This window comes from Mustelus asterias, chromosome 3, assembly GCF_964213995.1.
Source record: "Mustelus asterias chromosome 3, sMusAst1.hap1.1, whole genome shotgun sequence".
Lineage (NCBI taxonomy): Eukaryota > Metazoa > Chordata > Chondrichthyes > Carcharhiniformes > Triakidae > Mustelus > Mustelus asterias.
The window spans coordinates 63,454,178-63,478,004 of NC_135803.1; the positions used below are offsets into that span (position 1 = coordinate 63,454,178).

The 23,827-nt window shown below is 39.6% G+C and overlaps 1 protein-coding gene across 3 annotated transcripts in view; it reads left to right on the forward strand.

The window, feature by feature from the left end:
• Positions 1–143: 143 nt before the first annotated feature.
• Positions 144–23,827, forward strand: part of LOC144491361 (cohesin subunit SA-1) — a 228,648-nt gene continuing 204,964 nt past the window's right edge. For all 3 annotated transcript variants that reach the window (XM_078209058.1, XM_078209059.1, XM_078209060.1), the window contains exon 1: positions 144–306. The gene's annotated coding sequence lies outside the window, so the exon portion shown is untranslated. The remainder of the gene's footprint in view (positions 307–23,827) is intronic.

Here is a 23,827-nt window from a genome sequence, read left to right on the forward strand (position 1 = left end):
CCCAAACCCAACCCAGCAGCGCGCGCGCCCGCGATATCTTTTCAACGGTCGCTCGCTAGCCCGCTCGCGCGCGCGCGCGGGAGAGCACAGGCAGCGGATGGTGGCCGCCAGAGGGCAATCTTTGTCTGGATTTGCATTGCGCCATTCGATTGTGGAAAATGCCACCAGATGGCGGCTTAGGATTGTTCGTCCTGTGAAGACGCGGTGTTAACTATTCCCATTTTTAATTTAATCAATTTTAAAACTCGATATTTCCTCACGTAGTCGAACGGAAAGTGAAAATCGGTTCCAAAATGGGCAGGAGCGGTCAGTATTTTTGAACTTTTGTTCTATTTTTTAAGTGAAAAAAGGCGACCGAAGTGCGGATCTAAGATGGAGGACGGGAGTCGGATCGTGTGCGTTTGGGGGAGGGGAGCGGGAAATGTGGTTTCAGTTCGAGTTCACCTCTTTTAAAAAGACTTTCTTTTCCTTGTTTATTTCGTGTTTTTAAACTGCCCTCTGCCTTTTAAGTGGCGAAATTTAAATTAAAGTTTTATTTTCGGCGGAATGTTGATTTTGAACGTTTGCGAGTCACTTCATTGCACGTCAATATTAAAAAAGAGGTTAAAACACAAATGTTGTTTAATTGCCAAGCAGACGAAGGACGTGCAGGGATACAAAGGCAAGCCTGAGTGGGAAGCTGGAGTGTGTGCCTTTTCTCTCAGCTCGCTATTTTTGTTTGATGATGAAGCCACCGTTTGTAAATAAACGACTAATACTTGTTGGATTTTGATATATTGGAAAGTGAAGTTAATTTGGTAAACAAGGAAAAACCGGTTTGTAGCCTTCAGTATCTGATCTCACGGTTTTTTTTGTTATTACACTATTCTGAGTGGAGTCAGGTGACGACATGCTGATGATGACTGTCCTTGGTTTTTCTCACGCAATCCATCCGCCCAGCAGCCAGTTTTACAAGTACAAGGGAGTGAGATTCTTAACGAATTTGTATTATTTCAGGTGGGGGAAGGGTGAAATTTCCTGTTGTTTTCATTAAACCATCGTCTGTCTGTTTGACAATGTTAAATCGGTAGTGTATTTAGCCTTATAAAAAAAGAAAGCTTGTACATGTTTCAGTTGTAAAAGCATATATAGGTGAGATTTGTTTACAAAAGGCGCTGGCTCAATGGTATCAAACGGAGGTCTAGGTTACTGGAAAATCTGGGCAAAGTGCAGGAACTTGTCTGCCATTTAAATTATCAAAACACGAAATTTGTGTGTTCAGCTACGCACATGTTTAAATATACAAACAAATCTTGGACGTGGTAAATGTAAATATTAGAACAGTAAGATGAAGGGATGGTCCAAATTTGAAGCAATTCAAAATATAATGCTCAACTTACAATTTGAAAGTGCCTCAATTTTTGTTTTCTGAGGAATGGGAGCATTTTACATCAGTGTCTAATCTAATTACATAAATTGTTTGTGTAGAGGATGGACAATATTTTATAGTTGCATAATAAGAATGATGAAATATTTGAATTTATAGATTTATTGAAGATTTGAAGAGATTGGTCTGTTAATGCTATCCAGCAAGAAGTGGAAAGGAATAATGTAAAGTAAATCTGTTGTGTGGTGGTGTTTCATATAAGAATATATTTGGAAATCCAAGCTTATTTGCATTCCTGATTTCCTTTCATGCTACTTGTTGAGTGTTGGAAAAAGTCTTATGGCAGCATAGGGGATTTTGATCAGTTAAACCAAAACAAAATTATTGTTTTTGAGATGAGGCATGAGTATGTGTAGTGTATCAGGGACACAATACTTGCAGCTATATTGTAAGTACTAAATTATGTAGATATCAATGTTTGTTTCCTCTTTTCCCAAAAGTAAAATGGGTTGCGGGAAGGAAGTGACTACTGTATTGGATATAATAAGTATATGCTTGGGATTAATTTTGGCCTTGGATAATGTTTATCCACTTAAGATGGTTTATTTGATTAGTATTTTATGACCATAAATTAATTTCAATGTATCCTCCTTTAGATTGAGCTGCGTGAAAGACTGCCCTGAAATATTTAGACCTAGGCAGAACTCAGATCAGAATTTTCCACGTGGTCCTTTTGCTTGGTATCTATAATGTGAAAAAATCCATTCAAAGTAATTGAGTTTTGGAGACAAAATAAGTACCTGGATATATGCCCCTTTTAAGATGTTAACTGCATATTTTATCAAATGTTGACAGAATTCCTCACTTCATTGCTGAACAAACCCAAGTGTGGAACTCTTGTTATGCATGCTGCTTACCAATACAGAGAGACTTTTCAATAATGCTCTTGTATTTTCGGTAATATTCCTGTGCCAACTTGTTGATGTTTGTTGTATAATTGTGCTGTCAAATAACATTATGTATAGTGAGTTAAATGTAGATTTAAGGGTCAAAAGGTTGATTGCCTCAGTAGGAATTGTTGGCTGAGCAGTTCAGCTGACCCAGGAAGTGAGGTGGGATAAAACTGGTGTTGAGTTGTTCATGAATTACAATTGTGTACATTATGCAATAGGAGTTATTATGCCTATTGTATGAAATACTGTAGAGTTAGCCATTTTATTTTGTTCTAGGAATCAGCCATTCCCAGGATGTTTATTGCTTGAACATCACTATATTGGCAAACAGAATATTTTCCCTTTGTTTAGAAGCTTAAACAGGCTACTCTGAGCTGATGGCAAAGTCTTAGTCGTTGTGTATGAAGTTTAACTGGATCTAACAAATCTAGTCTTTGTGACCGATGCCAGATAAAATAGACTGTATGATACCTCAAACAAAAAAATTATGCTTCTATGCTAGGAAAGCTTTTGCTTATTTTCTGATATCACTGAATAGTTCTTCCACATCTTTGTTCTCTTGTGTGATGTAGAATTTTATATAATAAAAATCTCTATGACTGCATTGGGCTTTTCAGTGTGGACCAAAATCTTCAAGTTAACAAGTGCGAGACTAGATCTGTGGCAGGTATAATTTGGTCCCAGAAATATTATACCAACTTCAGTTGCAAGGTAAACAATGCAACTTCTTTGAATAGAGTCAGGTGTAATTCTGTTTTTTTTTCTTTATTGGAGTAATTGGAGGCCATTTGGAATTTATGAACCCGGACAGCACGGTGGTTACCGCTGCTGCCCCAGTGCCAGGGACCCAGGTTCAATTCCGGCTTCGGGTCACTGTGTGGAGTTTGTACATTTTCCCCGTGTCTGCATGGGTTTCCTCCGGGTGCTCCGGTTTCCTCCCACAGTCCAAAGATGTGCGGGGTAGCTTGATTGGTCATGCTAAATTGACCCTAGTGTCAGGGGATTAACGGGGTAAATATGTGAGATTACGGGAATAGGGCCGGGGTGGGATTGTGGTCGGTGCAGACTCGATGGGTCAAATGGCCTCCTTAGGGATTCTATGTAGGGATTCTATGATTCAAATAGTGATATTTCTCGAGAGTATTGGCCAATAGAACAACCAGACATGCAACTTCAGATCAAGGTACTCATTGCAGGAAATTGCTTCATGATTGTTGGTATTATTGTGGCTCCAGGAACAAAATAGTTTTTGTTTCTTTGAATTGGCTGTGTGACTGTAGCCTGCTTGAGCTCAATGTTGGTGGAAAAGGAAGAACTCTTTTTTTGCAACCATGGTTACTAATGCAAGTGTTTCACTTGTAACCAGTTCAAATTTCAAGCAAAAAATGTTTAATCGGTGCATGTCGTTAGTCATTTCTGAAATGTACAAAAGCAACTTGTATTTATAAATTGCCTTTAATACAATTAAATATTCCAAGGGCTTCACAGGAGAACTGTTAAAGTAAATATAACACCAAGCCACTTAAAGATATTCAGTTAGATGTCCAAAAGCTTGGTCATAAAAGTAGGTTTCAAGGAGTGCCTCAGAAGAGGAAAGGGTGGTGTTGGGAGGGAATTCCAGAGCTTGGCAACTGAAAACACGGTCATCAGTGGTGGAGCAATTAAAATTAGGAACGTTTAAGAGGCCAGAATTAGATGAGCACAGATATCTTGGGTTGTTGAATTCAAAAACAACCCAAGTAAAATATTTACATGTCTGTAAAAGCTACATAAAAAGCAGTGCAGCCAGTTAATTGATGTGCAAATGTTTGTACCTCATTTCAAATGCATTACTATGGCTATGTTAAGGCCCCGTGACAGAATTATAAGTCTGAAACAAAATCAGAGAATGCTGAAAAACCTTCAACAGGGTAATCACCATCTCTGGAGAAGAAATGGCAAGTGTTAGAAATGTTTCTGGTATTTTCTGTTTTTGCTTCATAAGCGTCTGCTTTTTCCAGTCCCGAACCATGCATTTGTCCACTATTCTCCAACTGTTTTCATTTCTGATTTCCTCCAACACAATGGAGAAACAGTTTGTTGAGAGGACCAACTAAGAGTCTTTCTTAAAGGCAGGTTCACAGCACTGGAATAAATTTAAAACAAAAATTCTTGTCATTAAAAATGGAAATATTTGGCAGGTATGGAATCATCTGCAGGAAAAGAAGAGGTAACGTTTCGGGTTGATGACCTTTCATCAGAAGTTCCTGTCTTTTTAATGTTTTCTTCGTTGACAATGAAATAAATGCTCCATTCAAAACTTGGGATGGTTATTTTGCATATCTAAAAAAACTGAACAATACCTCTGGAAAGAAACTATGTGCTATCTGGACTGCTGTTTTTTGGTCTGGCTCTGAACAGTTAGAACCCATTGGAATAGGGAACTTGAATGTTAAAGAAAGGAATTACATTCATTACAAAAATCGATGATGGAAATGTCATATTTTAATATACATTAATCAGTTATCCAGGGTAGTTATTCAAAGTAGACTGAAATGTTATATGCTGTAATTTTTTTTAATTGCATAGTGCAAGTGCATAACCTGGCAGCAAATTTAGTGTTTCCAAAATCCAAAAATCTTCTCGTTGTGCATTCTGTGCTTCAGCATGATCCAGCCCATGAAGGATGGAGCACTGCCAATGTCGGTATAATATAGATATCCAAATGATTAATTTTATGGCCAGGTTAATAATGGAACAGTCCATATTATACAGAGGTTGTCTTGAACATTTAACAGTGAAGTAATTATCAGATATGTATGTGTGGCCTGACAGAAGTACATTAGAAGAAGCCAATGCCATTCCATTGTATCACATAACCAATACATTGTAGTTATTTAAAAAAAATAAACTATTCATCAGTAAACATCTCTGGTGCATCAATTGCAGGAAGCAGATTTTGTGTTTGACAAACTCATGGTTTTTGTTGAACCCCTAATAGCTTGTCCTCATGCCCAAGAATAATTGTCTCCAAATATAATTAAATATGTGCATCCTTCTAATTCATTGTACCACTGTGCCATCAGCGGTTAGGCAACACCAGGGTCCTGGGTTCGATTCCCGGCTTGGGTCACTGTCTGTGTGGAGTTTGCATGTTCTCCCCGTATCTGCATGGATTTCCTCCGGGTGCTAGTCCAAAGATGTGCAGATTAGATGAATTCGCCATGCTAAATTCTCCCTCAGTGTACCCAAACAGGTGCCGGAGTGTGGCGACGAGGGGATTTTCACAGTGACTTCATTGCAGAGTGAATGTAAGCTTACAAACTGACAAATAAATAATAAATTCTGGCTTCTGCAGTATCCCAGGTTTTATTCACTCCACTGTAGGTGGCTGTGCCTTCAATTGCCTAAATCCGAAATGCTGGAATGCCCTCGGTGCCTCATTACGCCATTCTGCCTCTCCATCTTTCATCTTTTAAAAAACTCTTTAAAACTTATCTCTTTGACAAACATTTGGTCATCTCATAATATCTGCTTCTGTGGTTTGGTGTCAGTTTTAATTTATAATGCTTCTGTGAAGCAGCTTGGGATGTTTTATTGTGATAAAAGCACAATATAAAATAAGACCCGTTAATTGAAAATTAAATGGGATAGCTCAACTTTTCTATTTTTCTCTATTACTTCAGAATTTTATTTGTAATTTTTCAATATCATTAACAATATGCTTATTTCAAATTGATCGCAGCACACTTAGTATGGCATTGGACATTAGTCTGCAGAGTATTTTTTAACTTTTGGGGAGGTACTGTGGCCTCAACTGCTCCCACCATAGTCTGTCAAAGAAAGTGGCAATTACACACAACTTGCATGGATGAAGTTTGGTAATTAGTTTCCTACGTGTTTATGTTAAAATATAGCCCTGGTCACTGTACTTTTACAAAATTAAATACATTGACTATAATAGTAGACAATGCATTCACTGTCTGCATGCTTAACCTCCTCTTGCAGAGTGTCAAATAGGTATGTTTTTTTGGGCACCAATCCAATTTGTTTCAAAATATTTGCACTATGATTTTGTTCAATGTTTTAGTACAATACTAGTTTATAGAGTGCAATGGATGGACGTAATTGATTATTTAACACAGTCCGACCCACCCAACAAGCTGAACATTTGTGAGAGGTTCTGTTCTATTTGCCTGTTTAGATGGAATATTTGGATGTGCCTGGTAAACCCTGAAACCAGTACTGTTTGGCTGTTAGGGAAGCTGTTTGTCGATTTCAAAATCCTTGGGAATTTGTGTGTGTTCTCACTCCTTCACCAAATAAAAATCTGTCTGGTTCCTTGTTTAAGTAAATCCATGCTTTGAAAAAGTCCAAGTCGAGTTCTTCCCTTCCCCCACTCTTAAGAGGTTCAAATGTGTGGCTTTAACTGGCAGTATTCTGTTTGCAACTATGCAATAACAATGTTGAAGTTCAAAACCTGACTCTATAAAACTAAATACAACCCAAGAATTTATAAAGAAAGTCAATTAGTTTAAACTATGCATTGTTTGATATCCATTGTATTGTGGATGCTTTATATAGACACCAAATGATTAAGTATATGTTTTAGTTCATCAGCTTTATATATCTGTTGAATGTAGAACATTTTGAGAATGTCATTCTGTAATACATGGGTTTCAACATCCATATAAAGTTGATATATTTTCTGAAATAACTAATATTTTAATTAAAGTAATCAGTGATTGGATTGTGAAAATTACATTAGAACAATATTTTAGGAATTGGTAACTGTCTTAATGAAGGGAAACATTTAAAGATCTGATCTAATATATAAAGTCAAAATGTTTTGTAAATGGTTTGTGGTATGGCTGTTTTCTGGAGAAGTGTTGCATTCTTCTGTCATTTTTTTCCAAAATCTTCAACTTTAAAAATTGCAGCCTGGACAATAGTTTTCACATCTCAATGAAAAAAAGTTGTGGTTCAATTAATCTGTTATGATCTGGTTAGGGACTGGTGAATTTTTGTTTAAAGGAGACAAAATTTGAAATCCCTATTACCTACTTGGAGAATAAAAACACAAAATTCCATAGTATCAAATAAAATAACCTTTACTTTCCAAAGTCAGAAAGTAAAATAATCTACAATATCTCATAATTTATATTTGTGGCATACAACATTCAGAATTAACAGGTAAATTAACACCGCATTGCACATTACATGATAGATGTGACTGAGACAGATCCTATGGATTTCTTAGCAACCCATTCAGGTGTCAGTGACCACTGAGAGTCACAATCTCAATCCCTGATGAGGGATTTCAACTCTCTATTTTCGAAGATCTACATCTGAATTCCCTCCAAAAGCTGCTTCGACTTGGACTGCCTCAACAACTGCTCACCTCCTGATGGTTCGGTTGCATCTCTTGAAACTTTATTCCACAGGATTTGCAAAGCAGTACTCCCACCTCTAATTAATAGCACACTTCTAAATCTCTCAAACTGTTAATTTACTAAGCTGGGACACCCCCTGGGTTTCTCTGAACTCCAGTCTCCCGGCCACTCTGAGCTATAAATAGCTCCCAGGGCTTCTGAGCCGTAACATTCTCCGGCATGGAGGCAGTGACCTTCTGCCACGGTCCTAAACTCCCCCGCACTTTCCTTGAGCCATAAATGCACCAAACAGCTCTTAGGGATTTCTCTATATGCTGCAAACCATATGAGGTCCAAATTACAACTTTCAGCTGCACTGAATGACTCATAGGACTTTTTCTCTGAGCCCTAACAGCTAAGAGCCTGAAAATAGTAACACCTCTTAAGTATCCAACCTCTTCTCCTGCTGAAGAACCCTCAAATAAATTGAAACTTTCTTAAGCTCCATGCATCTCTATAACAATGTAGCCTTTCAAGGTTCACTGAACACTTTTAAACTAACCTAGATCTAACTTCCAAAGCAAGACATTTCTTTGGGCTGCACTTCTTTGCAAGCAATGTAGACATCACGTCTCCAGCTAAGTAAGCCCACTGGCTGATATTGGACTTTACTGCCTGTTGATCTCTTAAGTCAACATAGCCCCAACCTTTCAAGTGTATTAGACTCCAAGTTGCTTCAGTTGCATTTATCCCATTTTCTATAGGTGAACTTTAACCTTCCCAGAACTAAACATTACCTCTAAAATATTAACATGAACTAGATATTCACCGCAAATCAGATATTCTGACAATATTACACTGGTCTATCTATCAGGCATTTTAAATCCTCATATGTGTGCCTATTTTTCAGTTGGTAAATGTATTTTATTTTAAACAGCTATCATGAAAGTCTGCATTTCTATCCTTGGCTTATGTTTGCCGCGTTTAGCTGTTACTGTACATGCAGATTTTGAAGCACAAGAGGTATTCACATGTGAATAGATGCTTTAAAATTAATACGTTCAGTGTTCCAGTAATTCCAATGATCAAGTATTTAATGCTAAATTCATTCGACATTTGTATAAAGTTGCCTGTTACTTTTATATTCTATCGATACCTCTGATTTTCTGTACTTTCAATGTGCTTCAGTTTTGTGGACTTGAGATGAGCCAGTGCTGCCCTTGTTCATATTTCTCATTAGAACCTTGTCAAATCATTTTCCAGTTGTTTACATTTAAGTATTTATCTTGTACTGAAATGGCCTGTGGTGAAATGCATTCAGAATGTTACGGGATTGAACTCCGTTCATTGCAAAATTAAATGTATTCTTTAATTCCATAATGCTGGTTCTCGTAGTAGCTTTAGGGTGCTGAGCATTGAACTTATGACCTTTTGGAGTGAGTGCCAAATCCTTTAAGGTGTTGATCCTGTTTACTGTCAGTGGCTTCTGATAGTCCTGAGCTAGGCTGTCAAGATATCCTGTGATTTTAGAATTGGAAGAGGATATGCAATAGAAAATAGCTTCCAATGAATAAACATGGATGGATGGAAAGGGAGTGCAGGAAATTTTAATCTGCTAAATGTCAGTGGTAGTACTGTTCACTTAAGCATCATTTTGGAACCAACTAAATAACGGGTGCATTTTATTATCTCTAATTGTGATCATAGGCGTTTAAATTATTCTGTTCTCAATGGCCTAGAGAGTAGAAAGATTACCTGGTGTAATATCGAGCCATATAGATCAGGGGTGCTAGGTTTGAGTCCCAAACTGCTTTGAATTGATTTATGCTGCTAAGAGCATCAGCTGGGATTACTATAATTGACTGATGCTTCAGTGGAAGTAAAAAAATATTAGCCAGAGTTTGGTCCAGATTATCTTGCAGTGGCCTTACCTGAAAATGTGAGTGTATGAATATTTGATGCAACAAAGATCTAGCTCTGCTTTCAGCTTGATTTTGAAGTTACAGTCACAATAGTTCCCAGCTTGTCATGCCTGTGTTGGTTCTTTGAAGGAGCAATCCCCCTGTTGCCATTCCCTTGCCTTTTCCCCGTAGCTCTGCATATTCTTCTATTTCAGATAATAATCCAATTACCTGTTATTACCTTGATTAAACCTGCTTTTATCACACACTCAGGCAGTGCATTTCGGATCCCAACTACTCTCTGCATGAAAATGTTTTTCCTCCTGTCTCCATTGCTTTTGCCAATTACCATAAATTACCCTCTGGTTCTCAATCCTTCCACCAATGGAAACCCCAAGTTAGTCGTGAAGCAACAATATTCACCAAGAGAAACAAGAAGTTAAAAGTATTGAATCTCAACTTTTAACTTAAATATTTTTCTAGTGGAAGTAAATTGATTGGATTAAGATAGTTGATGTGCTGAAAATATTTTAAAAATATTTTTGAAATGTGGAATTTTTGTCATGGAGAAATTTAACATTCCACAAATATAAAATTAGCTTTTTGTGACTAGTGAGGATGTTTACCAGTCATTATTAACTTTGAATGCTGCTAAAAACCCAATTACACTTCATTCTACAAGGTATCAATCTTTTCAAATGTTTTTACATGACACTAAGGGTTTTGCCAGTTTGAGGCTTTCTAATTGACTTCAGAGTAGGGGACTTCAACAGTACGCTATAACACTGACAACGACTTCTGAATTTCCATGTCACTGTGCACATGGAGTTTTCGAGGAGTAATACAGCAAATGCTGATAGTTTGTTATTATTACTGCTGCAGAATCCAGGTTAATATTTAAATAGGCTCATTCGTTATAGCACCATGCATTTAAGCGAGATACTGGAGTACTATTGGCATCTTGAATCCAGCCCCCTCATAGGTCAGTACTGAGAGGAAATTGTGGTGAATATTTGCAAAGTAAGTATGTTAATTTTCAAATTAATAATCTTTGTTGCTCTCAAAATGCTGAGAGCTGATTTTGCATACATGGAATAGTATGTTCTTCCTAAGAGTATTCATGAATTTATGAATGAATCCCAACAGATTTGGCTATCTGTGTAGCATGTTTAATTCAGTTATATTTCAAATTAAAAAACATCTTTTTATAGACTTTTATGAGCAAATTAGCAGAATATGATGTGCTGTGTAAGTGAAGGTTCTTCGTCATGCAGCTGCCTTCCATCCTGTGGACGTGCCTGATCTTCTGTTTGGTTAATGTCAACACACTTTGTTTATTTATTAGTGTCACAAGCGGGCATACATTAACATTGCAATTAAGTTACTGTGAAAATTCTCTAAGTCGCTACATTCCGGTGCCTGTTCGGGAACACAGGGAGAATTTAGCATGGCTAATGCACCTACCCAGCACATCTTTCGGACTGTGGGAGGAAACCAGAGCACCCGGAGGAAATCCACGCAGACACTGGGAGAACACGCAGACTCCACACAAACAGTGACCTAAGCTGGGAATTGAACCCGGGTCCCTGGCATTGTGAGGCAGCAGTGACCACTGTGAGACAGCACTAACCAGTGTGCCACCGTGCCGCCCTGGGAGCCCTGCCTTTGAGAGCACTGTAAGAAGTCTCACAACACCAGGTTAAAGTCCAACAGGTTTATTTGGTAGCAAATACCATAAGCTTTCGGAGCAATGCTCCTTCGTCAGATGGAGAGACCACTCCATCTGACGAAGGAGCATTGCTCCGAAAGCTTATGGTATTTGCTACCAAATAAACCTGTTGGACTTTAACCTGGTGTTGTGAGACTTCTTACTGTGCTTACCCCAGTCCAACGCCGGCATCTCCACATTTTGAGAGCACTGCCAAATTTGTGATTTTGTCCTGCCAGAATATGCCTATAATACACCATTGACATTGAAGATGGAAATTATTGATCATCTTTTCCTGATTATAATTTGGAGATGCCAGCATTGGACTGGTAAGAAGAAGTCTCACAACACACGGTTAAAGTCCAACAGGCTTATTTGGTAGCACGAGCTTTTGGAGCGCTGCTCCCTCATCAGTTGAGTGGTGAGTTGGGTTCGCAAATGGCATATATAGACACAGACTCAATTGCAAGATAATGGTTGGAATGCGAGTCTTAACAGGTAATCAAGTCTTTACAGGTACAGACAATGCGAGTGGAGGGAGGGTTAAGCACAGGTTAAAGAGGTGTGAACAAAGAACAATACAGCACAGGAACAGGCCCTTCAGCCCTCCAAGCCCGTGCCGCTCCCTGGTCCAAACTAGACCATTCTTTTGTATCCCTCCATTCCCACTCCGTTCATGTGGCTATCTAGATAAGTCTTAAACATTCCCAGTGTATCCGCCTCCACCACCTTGCCCGGCAGCGCATTCCAGGCCCCCACCACCCTCTGTGTAAAATACGTCCTTCTGATATCCGTGTTAAACCTCCCCCGCCCCCCTCCTCACCTTGAACCTATGACCCCTCGTGAACATCACCACCGATCTGGGAAAAAGCTTCCCACCGTTCACCCTATCTATGCCTTTCATCATTTTATACACCTCTGTTAGGTCACCCCTCAGCCTCCGTCTTTCCAGTGAGAACAACCCCAGTTTACCCAATCCCTCCTCATAACTAAGCCCCTCCATACCAGGCAACTTCCTGGTAAACCTCCTCTGCACTCTCTCTAACGCCTCCACGTCCTTCTGGTAGTGTGGCGACCAGAACTGGGCACAGTATTCCAAATGCGGCCGAACCAACGTTCTATACAACTGCAACATCAGACCCCAACTTTTTTATACTCTATGCCCCGTCCTATAAAGGCAAGCATGCTGTATGCCTTATTCACTACCTTCACCTGTGACGTCACCTTCAAGGATCTGTGGACTTGCACACCCAGGTCCCTCTGCGTATCTACACCCTTTATGGTTCTGCCATTTATCGTATAGCTCCCCCCTACGTTAGTTCTACCAAAATGCATCACTTCGCATTTATCTGGATTGAACTCCATCTGCCATTTCTTTGCCCAAATTTCCAGCCTATCTATATCCTTCTGTAGCCTCTGACAATGTTCCTCACTATCTGCAAGTCCAGCTATTTTCGTGTCGTCCGCAACCTTACTGATCACCCCAGTTACACCTTCTTCCAGATCGTTTATATCTGTGTGAATTGTCTCAAGCCAGGACATGGTACATACTCTTGCGACTCACCAACGTTGTCTACCTGATACGCTGCAGGAAAGGATGTCCCAAGGCATGGTACATCGGCGAGACCATGCAGACGCTACGACAACGGATGAATGGACACCGCTCGACAATCACCAGGCAGGAGTGTTCCCTTCCTGTTGGGGAACACTTCAACAGTCGAGGGCATTCAGCCTCCGATCTTCGGGTAAGCGTTCTCCAAGGTGGCCTTCAAGACACAGGACAACGCAGAATCGCAGGGCAGAAACTGATAGCCAAGTTCTACACACATGAGGACAGCCTCAACCGGGATCTTGGGTTCATGTCACACTACCTGTAACCCCCACGACTTGCCTGGGCTTGCAAAATCTTACTAACTGTCTTGGCTTGAGACAATTCACACTTCTCTAAACTGTGTTTAACCCGCTCTCCACTAGCATCGTCTGTACCTGTAAAGACTTGATTGCCTGTTAAGACTCGCATTCCAATCATTATCTTGCAATTGAGTCTGTATCTATATATGCTCTGTTTGTGAACCCAACTCGCCACTCACCTGATGAAGGAGCAAAGCTCCGAAAGCTCGTGCTACCAAATAAACCTGTAGAACTTTAACCTGGTGTTGTGAGACTTCTTATTGATTACTATAAGACACAGCCATACAGCAAAGTGCTGAGAACACAAGCCTTATGAACTATCAACTTGGTCCTGAACTTGGCGTTCTCCCTTCTGCGTACTGCGTATCAACCAAAGGTGGTGGCTGCTTTCCCTGTGCACGTGTTATGTTCTGCATGGTTTGTCTGTCGCCATGAACCCATGGTGGGTGTTATTGATCAGGATGGAGATATAACGTTTAACCATGATGTTTTTCTTGACGTTAATAATCGGGGTGAACAAGTTACAGGCATGGGAGAGACAGCTGATGAGCCCTTTTAGCCGCGTTGCTGTGTGGACGGCTAGTGCAGTATTGTCAACATAGAAGAGTTCCCGATCAAGACTCTGTGTTTTTGTCATCACTTTGATAGATTGTAGATCTTGCCATCTGATCCGGTATGCCAGTAGACTCCTATATGTGCAGGGAAGGCAACGGTCAGGAATATGGAGATGGTGAGAAGATGTCAAATGCTGGTGGGAGGGGGTTGCTGTTTTCATTATTCAGACTGATTTATGTCTGATGCTGTACACTGCACTGTATGCTGTCATGGAAGGAGTGGATGAGACTGAGGAGCTTTGGTAGACAGCCAGTTTTTCCAAAATCTTGTAGCGTCCTGCCCTGTTGACTGTTGAATGCCTAACTAAGATCTACACAGTTTGGTAGTATGCCCTGTTCCCTACACTTCTGTTATGGAAGTATGCAAGTACATTTCAAGGAAAGAAGTGGAACCCAAGCATTCTACACTTGTCCAACAATGTTCTTTAAAAATAAAGAATCATGCTGGTTAAAACTAAGTTTTATTTCCGAACAATTAGCTTTCTGTTCTCTATTGCAGCAGAGAGCCTTTGTACTCATATTTTATGCCCTATAACTGTTTAACTTGGCAGCATGCGAGAGATATGGGTGTGTAGATATTTGGAATTTAGAGAGGCTACTGTTTTTACATAGTATATTGTCTTTCAGAATTGGTATTTTCAAGTAATAGTTTCATTTTATTATCTTAAAAGATAGTTCATGGTGAAAAAATTATGATCCAGATTCTGTACCTGGTGAATTTAGTGTAGGACTGGTTCTTCAATTCTGCTGTAGTTTGAAATATGAACTCTCAAGAGAGCAGGCACAAGTTACAGTTGTTACTTTTTAGTTTGGTGCACTTAATCTAATTCTGAGGTAGCAGAGCCAAGTAGTTTAAAATGGTTGAGATTCAGCAGCCTCAAAGAAATAAAGTATGGAAAATAGTTCTTCTTGCACTCTTCTGACCTAACTTCTGCAAACAATTATTTTAATGGCATTCTGTGCCCCTTTTGCTTATGGTAATTGCATCTAGACTTTCCAAAAACATTTAACTTAAGTCCCTCGTGACCAGTTATTAAACTCAAGGCTGCATAGAGTCAGAATAAACCCTGGAAATAGGTAAGAGATTGGCCTTAATGTTGGGGCCATTGCTATTGCTTATTTATATAGATGACATGGATTCTCAAATTCATAGTAAAATAGTCACGCTTGCTGTAAAAGTGGGTAAGCCAATGTAATTAGAAGAAACAACTCACAAAATATTTGTGGTTGGTCAATAGCTTATGCAATGTAACGCACACAAGTTCTAAGTACTGCACATAAAATGGAAAGTTAAGTAACACGTATTCCCTGAATGGTGTTGATTTGTTTAAACTGAAGTCGATAAAAACATATGAGAGACTTGCTGGAATAAACAGATGTGCCTAACCAGTGCAGAGGAACATAATTACCAGAATGTTACTACAGAACCAAAACCATAGAATACATGTCAGACTAAGTCCCATAAAACTGCAGTGCTTTGGTCAGACTACGCCTTGAGTATTCTATTCTGTTCTTGGTTTCAAAGTTAGCGAAAGACCTTAGCACTAGAGGAAGTGAAGAGAAGAACCAAAATAAAAATTCCTGGGTCTGAGTTATGGGGAATATCTCTGGACAAGCTCCAGCTTTTTAGCCTGGTAAATGTGTTTGAGAGTGATCTTGGGAAATATGCAAAATAGTAAATGGTATTGGACAGACATACAAAGCATATGTAACTTTAAATTGTAGGACTAGGATAAGGGACTTGATTGATGGCAATACATTTTGTGCATGGTTATCAGCATTTAGATTGGGCTGGATAAGTGGTAGGGTGGCACAGTGGTTAACATTGCTGCCTCACAGCGCCAGGGACTCGGGTTTGATTCCCAGATTGGGTTGCTGTCAGAGGAGTCTGCATGTTCTCCCCATGTTGCGTGGGTTTCCTCCCACAGCCCGAAAGATGTGCTGGTTGAGTGCATTGGTCATACTAAATTCTCCCTCTGTGAACAGGGGCCAGAGTGTGGCGACTAGGGGATTTTCACAGTAACTTAATTGCAGTGTTAATGTAAGCCTACTTGTGATACTAATAAATAACTTTAAACTAATTTAAGGGTGCTGCAATGGGGGAATAGCAAAGTACTTCTGGATAAATTAACTAATATGAATGGTCTTCCTAACTTGTAGTTATTATAAAAGCAAAATACTGCGGATGCTGGAATTTAAACAAAAACAGAAAATGCTGGAAAATCTCAGCAGAGAGAATAGAGCCAATGTTTCGAGTCTAGATTTAGTTATGACTAACCTGATTCTCCACAACCAAGGGTGCAACAATAATAGACCTGATAAACTTTCTCCTGTTGTATTATTGCAAATGCACAGTTGAATCAAAACTTTGGTTTCCTATTACCACCACCATCCCTACACTGTTATTATTGTATATCAGAAGACTTTGTAATGATTAGAGTATAAATTCGAGAAGTTGGACTGAAAACAGTCTAGGTTGGTTCTGGTGGAAAGTATGCAGTCTTAAAATTTTAGATTTCTAATCATTTCTGTGCCATGATGTGTAGCCGATTCATCATCACCTTTATGGCCACATTACTTCTTTAGGGAATGGTCTACTATGAGTATTTTCTGGCTCAGCAATTGAATTCATTATAGTGTGATTGGAGTCCAGCTTGAAACTTACATTGCTAATGCGATTTCTCACAATTGTGATGACTGTAATATTGTTCTAAACTTCAGTTCTGAATAATAACAAAGTGTTGAAACATTTCACCCTATTTCCAAGATGTGATTGAAATGATAGCAACCTTATTTGGCTGGAGAGGTTTGAAAATAACATGAAATGGAATAGAGGTGCTGAGTTAATTGGGATGAACAAATCTCCCAAGTTATTGTACATACACCATATTGATGGTTCTGTATTTTTAATTGTGAAGTGAAATATATTTCTTGCAATAGAGTAATTAGCACAGAGACCAGAAGGAAAATCACCTTGTTGTTTCGCAATCAAAAGTTTAAATTCAGGAACTTAATTGAAAGGACTCGCCATGAATATTCAAAGTTTAGTTAGTTCTAGAAGGCTGCCTGATGGCTTAGTAAATAGCATTGCCTGGTGGCACAATATTGATGGTGGGAGAATGTTCTCAGCTGGGTTCCTGATGCTCATCACTGTGAAATGATCCTGTTGTAAAATGTGCATGTATGACTGTTAGTAGAAGCACTATTTCTTTGGTGATGATGCCCCTCATAATGAATAATCTGCTCCCTATGAAGTGTGACTAATCGGAAAATTATTTTTCAATGTGTTGGTAGCAATCCATGAAAATGAACTTTATTATTTTTTTAAAAGTGAATACTTAATTGGACCTGTGTAATGGTACATTCACTCTTTAAATTTAGCTTTGGTTTCACAATGACACCAAATTTGCATCCTAGTCAGCAGTTATTCCTTGGACAATGTCACCAAAACATTACAAGGTCATTTATCTCATTGCTGTTGCACTGTTATCGGCTGCTGCATTACAAACAGTGACTGCACTTCAAAAATAATTAGTTAGCTATGGCACACTTGGATTGAGTCAAAGAATGTAAAAGATGTTTCATGAATGTAGTTCTAACTAATATTATTCAGGATCAGGCCTAAATTGACTCAAGTAGAGTAAGACAGCTTCCTCCCTGACTTCAAAATCAGGTTACATTTACGCTCTGGTCACAGCATTAATTCAAAACTAATCTGCTTTTCATTGATTATAGTCAACATTCTTAATTTTACAAGGAACTTGTTTTATTAATCCTGTTGATTCTGGTCTTTTTGAGCATTGATTTGAAATTTACCAGAACAACTCGCTTTTATATAAGAGTAGTTATGCAGCAAAACATTCCAAGGTGCTTGACTTTAGCAGTAGCAGAATTAGATGCTGTTATGGAGGCAGAAGAAGGTAAAATTTGTGATGGAGAGGACATAGGATCAGTGGCTCAATTTAGGATTGCAAAGGGTGCAGCAATTGCAACAGTCTGGTTCAGACAGAGACAGTGGCTGGGGAGGGGGGCAGGGTGGAATTGGTGCAACGGGTCTGTGATTTGTGATGGAGGCCCTGACAACCTAAATACAAACTCAGACGTTTAAGAAAAAGGAAATCTTCCCCAGCCAGTACTAACAATCCAGCAAATATGAAAAGTGGGGAATACAAAAATGGGACATAAACACACGAATTGTGTGGTCCTTTAGTCAAGAATGAGAGGATTATAGATTGGAATATGCAATAAGCTGCCTTTTCAGATCTCCTTGGAGTGTTCTCACCTCTAGTTTCAAATCTTAGTAGCGGTTTTCCTTTAATTGAATGGATGTACCTACTTGCCACATCATTTCAATGTTTATATCATTCAGTCTGACTTTTATGTCATGGAAAAGGCCTGAATGTTTTTAATACTTAACAGTTTCATTTTTAAGTGAGCTAATTGCAATTTTTTCATGGGAGATTAGAGCTTTGCTTGAGGTTTATGTGACATTGCATGTATTTTCAGTTGATCTTTTTATAATGATTGAATTGATGCGGAGGGGGGGGGGTGCACTGGTAGAATCTTTATGTAGCTGAAGCTATCAAATTGATTTTCTTGTCTATTTTTAACCAGTGGATAGGCTGTCTAAAAATTGTCACATTATATAAAATTAATCACTTAAAAATGGCCTGTAGGGCTGGTGCTTTGTTTAAAGCTCACGTTACAGTTTGGTTGTTTCAAGGGAGAGTTGCAGTGGGGGTCATGGGGTAGTGGTAGAATAGTAGACGTGGAAGTATATACATTTTAAAAATATGATAATGGAGTGATATTGTTTTATGCATCTAGTAGCAAAATGCATACATTTATTTCAAATGGCACTGCCCAAGTGAATATTTTATAGTAAGCAAGAGTACCTTCCATTCTTGGGTAAAGCTCTAGACGTTGCTTTGAGCTATTTTTATCGACAATCAGGAGCTTAATTCTGGACTGCATACCAGACTGTACCATTTGATCAGTTATATAAAATGGGAGCAATAATTTCTCATTCAAAGAAGAATCAGTTTAAAAATATTAAATATTCTACATCATTAATTTGAACATATTCCTAATTGTGTATTTTATGTGAAGAGATCTGTTTCTGATCAGTCAATTGACTTATTTTGGTGCAGACTTACATACTGTTTGTGTGTCCGGAAAGCACTTAACATGCATGACATGTATTCCAGAAGGCAGATGTTACCATGGTAACCCTCTGGTAGGTCATAGCCAGCTTGGCATATTTGATTGGCTGACAGTAGAAAATGATATTCTGGAAAGAAAAATGAGTGGGTTTAGGGGGTGGGAGTTGGGGAGAGACAGGGTCATTAAAAAAATTAATACTTCTATTAGATTTTACTTAAAACAAATTAAATTTTGTCTTAAGATTGACTTAGATGTCTCAAATTTCACCAATAAAGCATTTTCCGTTAGATTCATTGCAGAATATGTGCAGTGTTTATTTTTTCAAGCAGAAGAATGAATGTGTGGAAGCTTTAGTGTGTTTGTGGAGAGGGGCGGTTTGTACTCAGTTTAACAGGGGTTATATAAGGCAGCTGTGTTCAGGTATCACGAAGGAGTTTTTGAATTATTATTGAAGATTCCCAATTGTAGAATCCACTTTTGTTGTAGGTGATACTGTTGAAAGTGCCAACAGATGTTTGCATACTCTGCACTACTGAAAATGTTAATTATTTTTATCTGCTCTTTTCATGTGCTTTATTCATGAGAAATCAAAACGTGAGATTTTACAAGATTAAAAAAAAATTGGTTTAACAGATATTAAATTTACTAAACCCAATATTGTAAGTACTTAAAATATAGTAAGTATTGCATTTAGCTGGCATAAACCATTTTTTCATAGGTTTTCAATTATATATTAAAGTACTATTTTTAAATAAACATTTCTGTAAATTTTATTCCAGATTGGGCTATGACACTGGCGTGTAACTCTAAAGAAGTATAAGTTCTCAAGCTGCTGCTCATGAACTCTATATGGGATGCTTGCTCATGTGATTTCTTGGTCTGGGATTGAACATAATTATATACCTTTAACATAATGAATTTGTCAGTTAATACATCGGACTACTTTCTACTGATCTGTTCTAGTAGTGTTTTTAGTCTTGCTTCTGTTGGTACAGTTGTCTTGAGTCTCAAACCTTTGGGTTCAATCCCTTCTCCAGAATGGTGTTACATAAAACATAATTACATAAAACCATGGCACTAGGAAATGCTGCACTGCTGAAGATGTCATCTTTCAGATGAATCGTTAAACTGAGGCCCTTCTGCCCTTTTAGCTGACCATATGAGTTCCCATGGCAGTATTTGAAAAGGCTGAGGGGTCTCCCCAATAATGTGGCTAACATTAATTTGTTGATTAACAGTACCCAAAAAGAAATCCGTGCTCATTCCTTTTCTTGCTATCTGTTGATTGAATGGTCATGTGATGACAGGTACTTAAGAGGCCATGTAACAGAAATGCGGGAGTTCTCCCCTGAGCACAGGCAGAGTACAAGCATGGAGTGAGTGAATAAATTATTGTTTGTTTTATTGTTTGTTCTATTGTTTGGGCGGTGGCACAGTGGTTAGCACTGCTGCCTCACAGCTTCAGGGACCAGGGTTCGATTCCCAGCTTGGGTAGCTGTCTGTGTGGAGTTTGCACGTTCTCCCCGTGTCTGCGTGAGTTTCCTCCGGGTGCTCCAGTTTCCTCCCACAGTCCAAAGATGTGTGGGTTAGATGTATTGGCCTTGCTAAATTGCTCCTTAGTGTCCCGGGATGAGTAGGTTAGAGGAATTAGCGGGGTAAATATGTGGGGTTATGGGTATAAGGCGTGGGATTGTTGTCGGTGCAGAATTGATGGGCCGAATGGCCTCCTCCTGCACTCGGGATTCTCTGATTCCAAGTACTTGGTCACCAGTCTTTGGGAACCTAGCACTTCTACTTGGTGTCAGGAATTGGCAGTATAACACAAGAAGTTCACTGCATTGACACACTCGTACTCGACGAAAATATCACACACCTGGGCCAAGTTTGAAAAAGAGTGATGTATGTATTATGGTGCCAGATTATCGGATAAATCAAAAATGGTGCCAGCTTGCATCTTTCTAGATTTAGCGGGCTCTGAGGCCGTCAAGACGTTTGAGTTCTTTGTGTTTCAAATAGAGAAAGATAAAGGGGTCCCCAAAATAATTCTAAAAAAGTTTGAGAACATTTACTTGCCAGTGAAAAACAACACGCAACAAGCATTTGTATAACTCTACAAATCAAATATCTGATGAATCATATATGGCACCTTTGAAAATCTTGAAAAATGTTCATGTGGCATTCTTTCCGATGAGTTAGTCAGGGATCGAATAGTGTGTGGGGTCCATTGTGACCTAGTCCACAAGCAGTTGCTGCGAGAGAAAGATTTGACACTACAAACAGCTATTAGCATGTGCATGCTAAACAAATTGCAAGAACTTTAGGCGGGAAACTGAAGTTTTTGCGGTATAGGGCATGCCCTGCCGAGCTGTGATGGCCATCACCCTCAGAGCCAAACAGCATGTGTGGCATATGGTAAATGCAATAAACGTGGAAAATTGAATCATTTTGCATAGTTCGAAATTGCAGTAGCTTCCTTTTGGCAAGGGACGTATTGTAGTTGGCCAGTCCTTCAAGGTTCAGCAAAGTGAATGAACTGGAGCTCAGCAAGAGCAACCAAACTACTGAGCCTCCAATAACACACTTCTGTGAGAGTGTCGACACTGTCACAGAAAAGAGTGAGATCTTCACCACCCTAAGAGAGGGCTCAGAGGGATACGAGATTTAGAGGGATTGTGAGGAGGGACGACAGATTTGGCTGGAGTGGGGGGGGGGGGGGATTGCACCTCGGGGGGGCAAGTCGGGGGGGGGCGCAAGTCGGGGGGAAGGCACGGTAGCACAGTGGTTAGCACTGCGGCTTCACAGCTCCAGGGACCTGGGTTCGATTCCCGCTCGGGTCACTGTCTGTGTGGAGTTTGCACATTCTCCTCGTGTCTGCGTGGGTTTCTTCCGGGTGCTCCGGTTTCCTCCCACAGTCCAAAGATGTGCGGGTTAGGTTGATTGGCTGTGCTAAAATTGCCCCTTAATGTCCTGAGATGAGTAGGTTAGAGGGATTAGCGGGTAAAATATGTAGGGATATGGGGGTAGGGCCTGGGTGGGATTGTGGTCGGTGCAGACTCGATGGGCCGAATGGCCTCTTTCTGCACTGTAGGGTTCTATGATCTATGATCTAAACATGATTGCAACAACACAAAGTTACTGAATGTAAAGATAGAGACTGGAACAAAGTGTAATGTATTGCCCAGTCAAATGCTACAGAAGCTAGACCCATATGCAGCACTTGACCTAGTGGCCTATGGCACACAAGCCAGCCGTATTTAAGGTTAGGCCACTCTCCATTGCACACAGGCAGTTTCAAGTTTCATATAGGTGACCAGAACGTAAGACCACTGCTAGGTCTTCAGGGCAGCCTCACACTGGGGATTGTCCAACTTAGTCCAGAGGTACTGTTACAAGTCAGGTCAGATACTTCAAGGTGTTCTATGAAGCTCGCCTGACCTGTAACGTTTTATGTTGAATTTGGCTAGGATGAGCATAAAAGGTTTCACTTCAGGTGTGATTCAACTGACCCACAAGGAGCTTTTATCAAAAACAAAGTTTAATTAAGAATATTGTTGACATGTATAGTAAGACGATTAGCAAGAACTTGTAACAATTACAAACAAGAAACACAACTACGATAATGTATAACTCTTGAGGAATATCTACAATGTGTTCCAACAAAAGCCAAAATCCAATACACAAAACCCTCCAAATAAGCACAATACAGCACAGGTTAATGCCCACTTGTTACAGGAATCCAGCCTCCTGGATTGAATGCTGAAAATCCCTTGTGAAGAAACTCAGAAGAGGTTGTAGTCGAATCTGTTTCCCAAAACACAGCTTCTTTGAGCCTCTCCTTCAGCTAACTGATCGTTTCAGAACCAAACAAAGAGAGGAACAGAGAGAGAGAGACTGCTTCTTAGCTTGCAACTAAACTGCTTCCAACACTCCCCAAAACAAAACTGAAAGCCCAAAGGAAAAAAACCCCATCAGCTGACTGCCACAAACGAAACTGAAAGCTCGATTACCTGACTGCCACTTAACTCCACCACCCCCCCCCCCCCCCCCCCCCCCAATGACATCGCTGAAGCTGTAGCTGCATGATTTTTAAGAAAACTTTCTTAAAGATACACTCACATGGCAGTACATGCTCTACAATGCCAGGCCCCAGAAATGTGAGAGTACAAAGATCTCTTCAACTGCAGTGTCATTGGTAAATACTACCACGTGAAACTAGATGATTCGATACCACTAACAGTTTGTGCTCCAGGAAGAGTACCAATAGCCATGAAGCAGAAAGTAGTCCATGAGCGGCATTGGATTACAGGATGTCATAACTCCCCTAGACAAGAACACAGAATGGATTTCAGTAATGGTGGCTGCAATGAAAAAAGATGGTACAGTCAGGATATGCATTGACCCAATTCACTTAAACAAGGCACTGCTCAGACCTCATCACCCTATGAAGACATGCCCAACGCCAAGGTTTTCAGTTTCCTGGATACAAAATGCAGATTCTGGCAGATCCCACTAGATGAGGAATCTTCTAAACTTAACAACATTAATGTCTCCAGTAGGCAGACATTGTTTTCTTTGTGTGCACAAAATGATCTCTGGCATCTCAAGTATACAGCATGATTATTTATTCTTCGACCATATGGTGGGAGTGAGTTACATTAGAGGCACCTCCAAGGCGGCACTCTGCCAATCTCCAGAATTGCAAGCACCTTTATACACTAACAGTCACTTATGCAGAACACTGTTTAGATTACATGGTTCAGAGACACGGTATCTCCTAGCTTGGGCATTGTCTGTTCTCCCAGAGGCTGCACCTAATCTGTTTTCAATGTCTGTCCTTTTTGCAATAAGCAGCACCTGTTC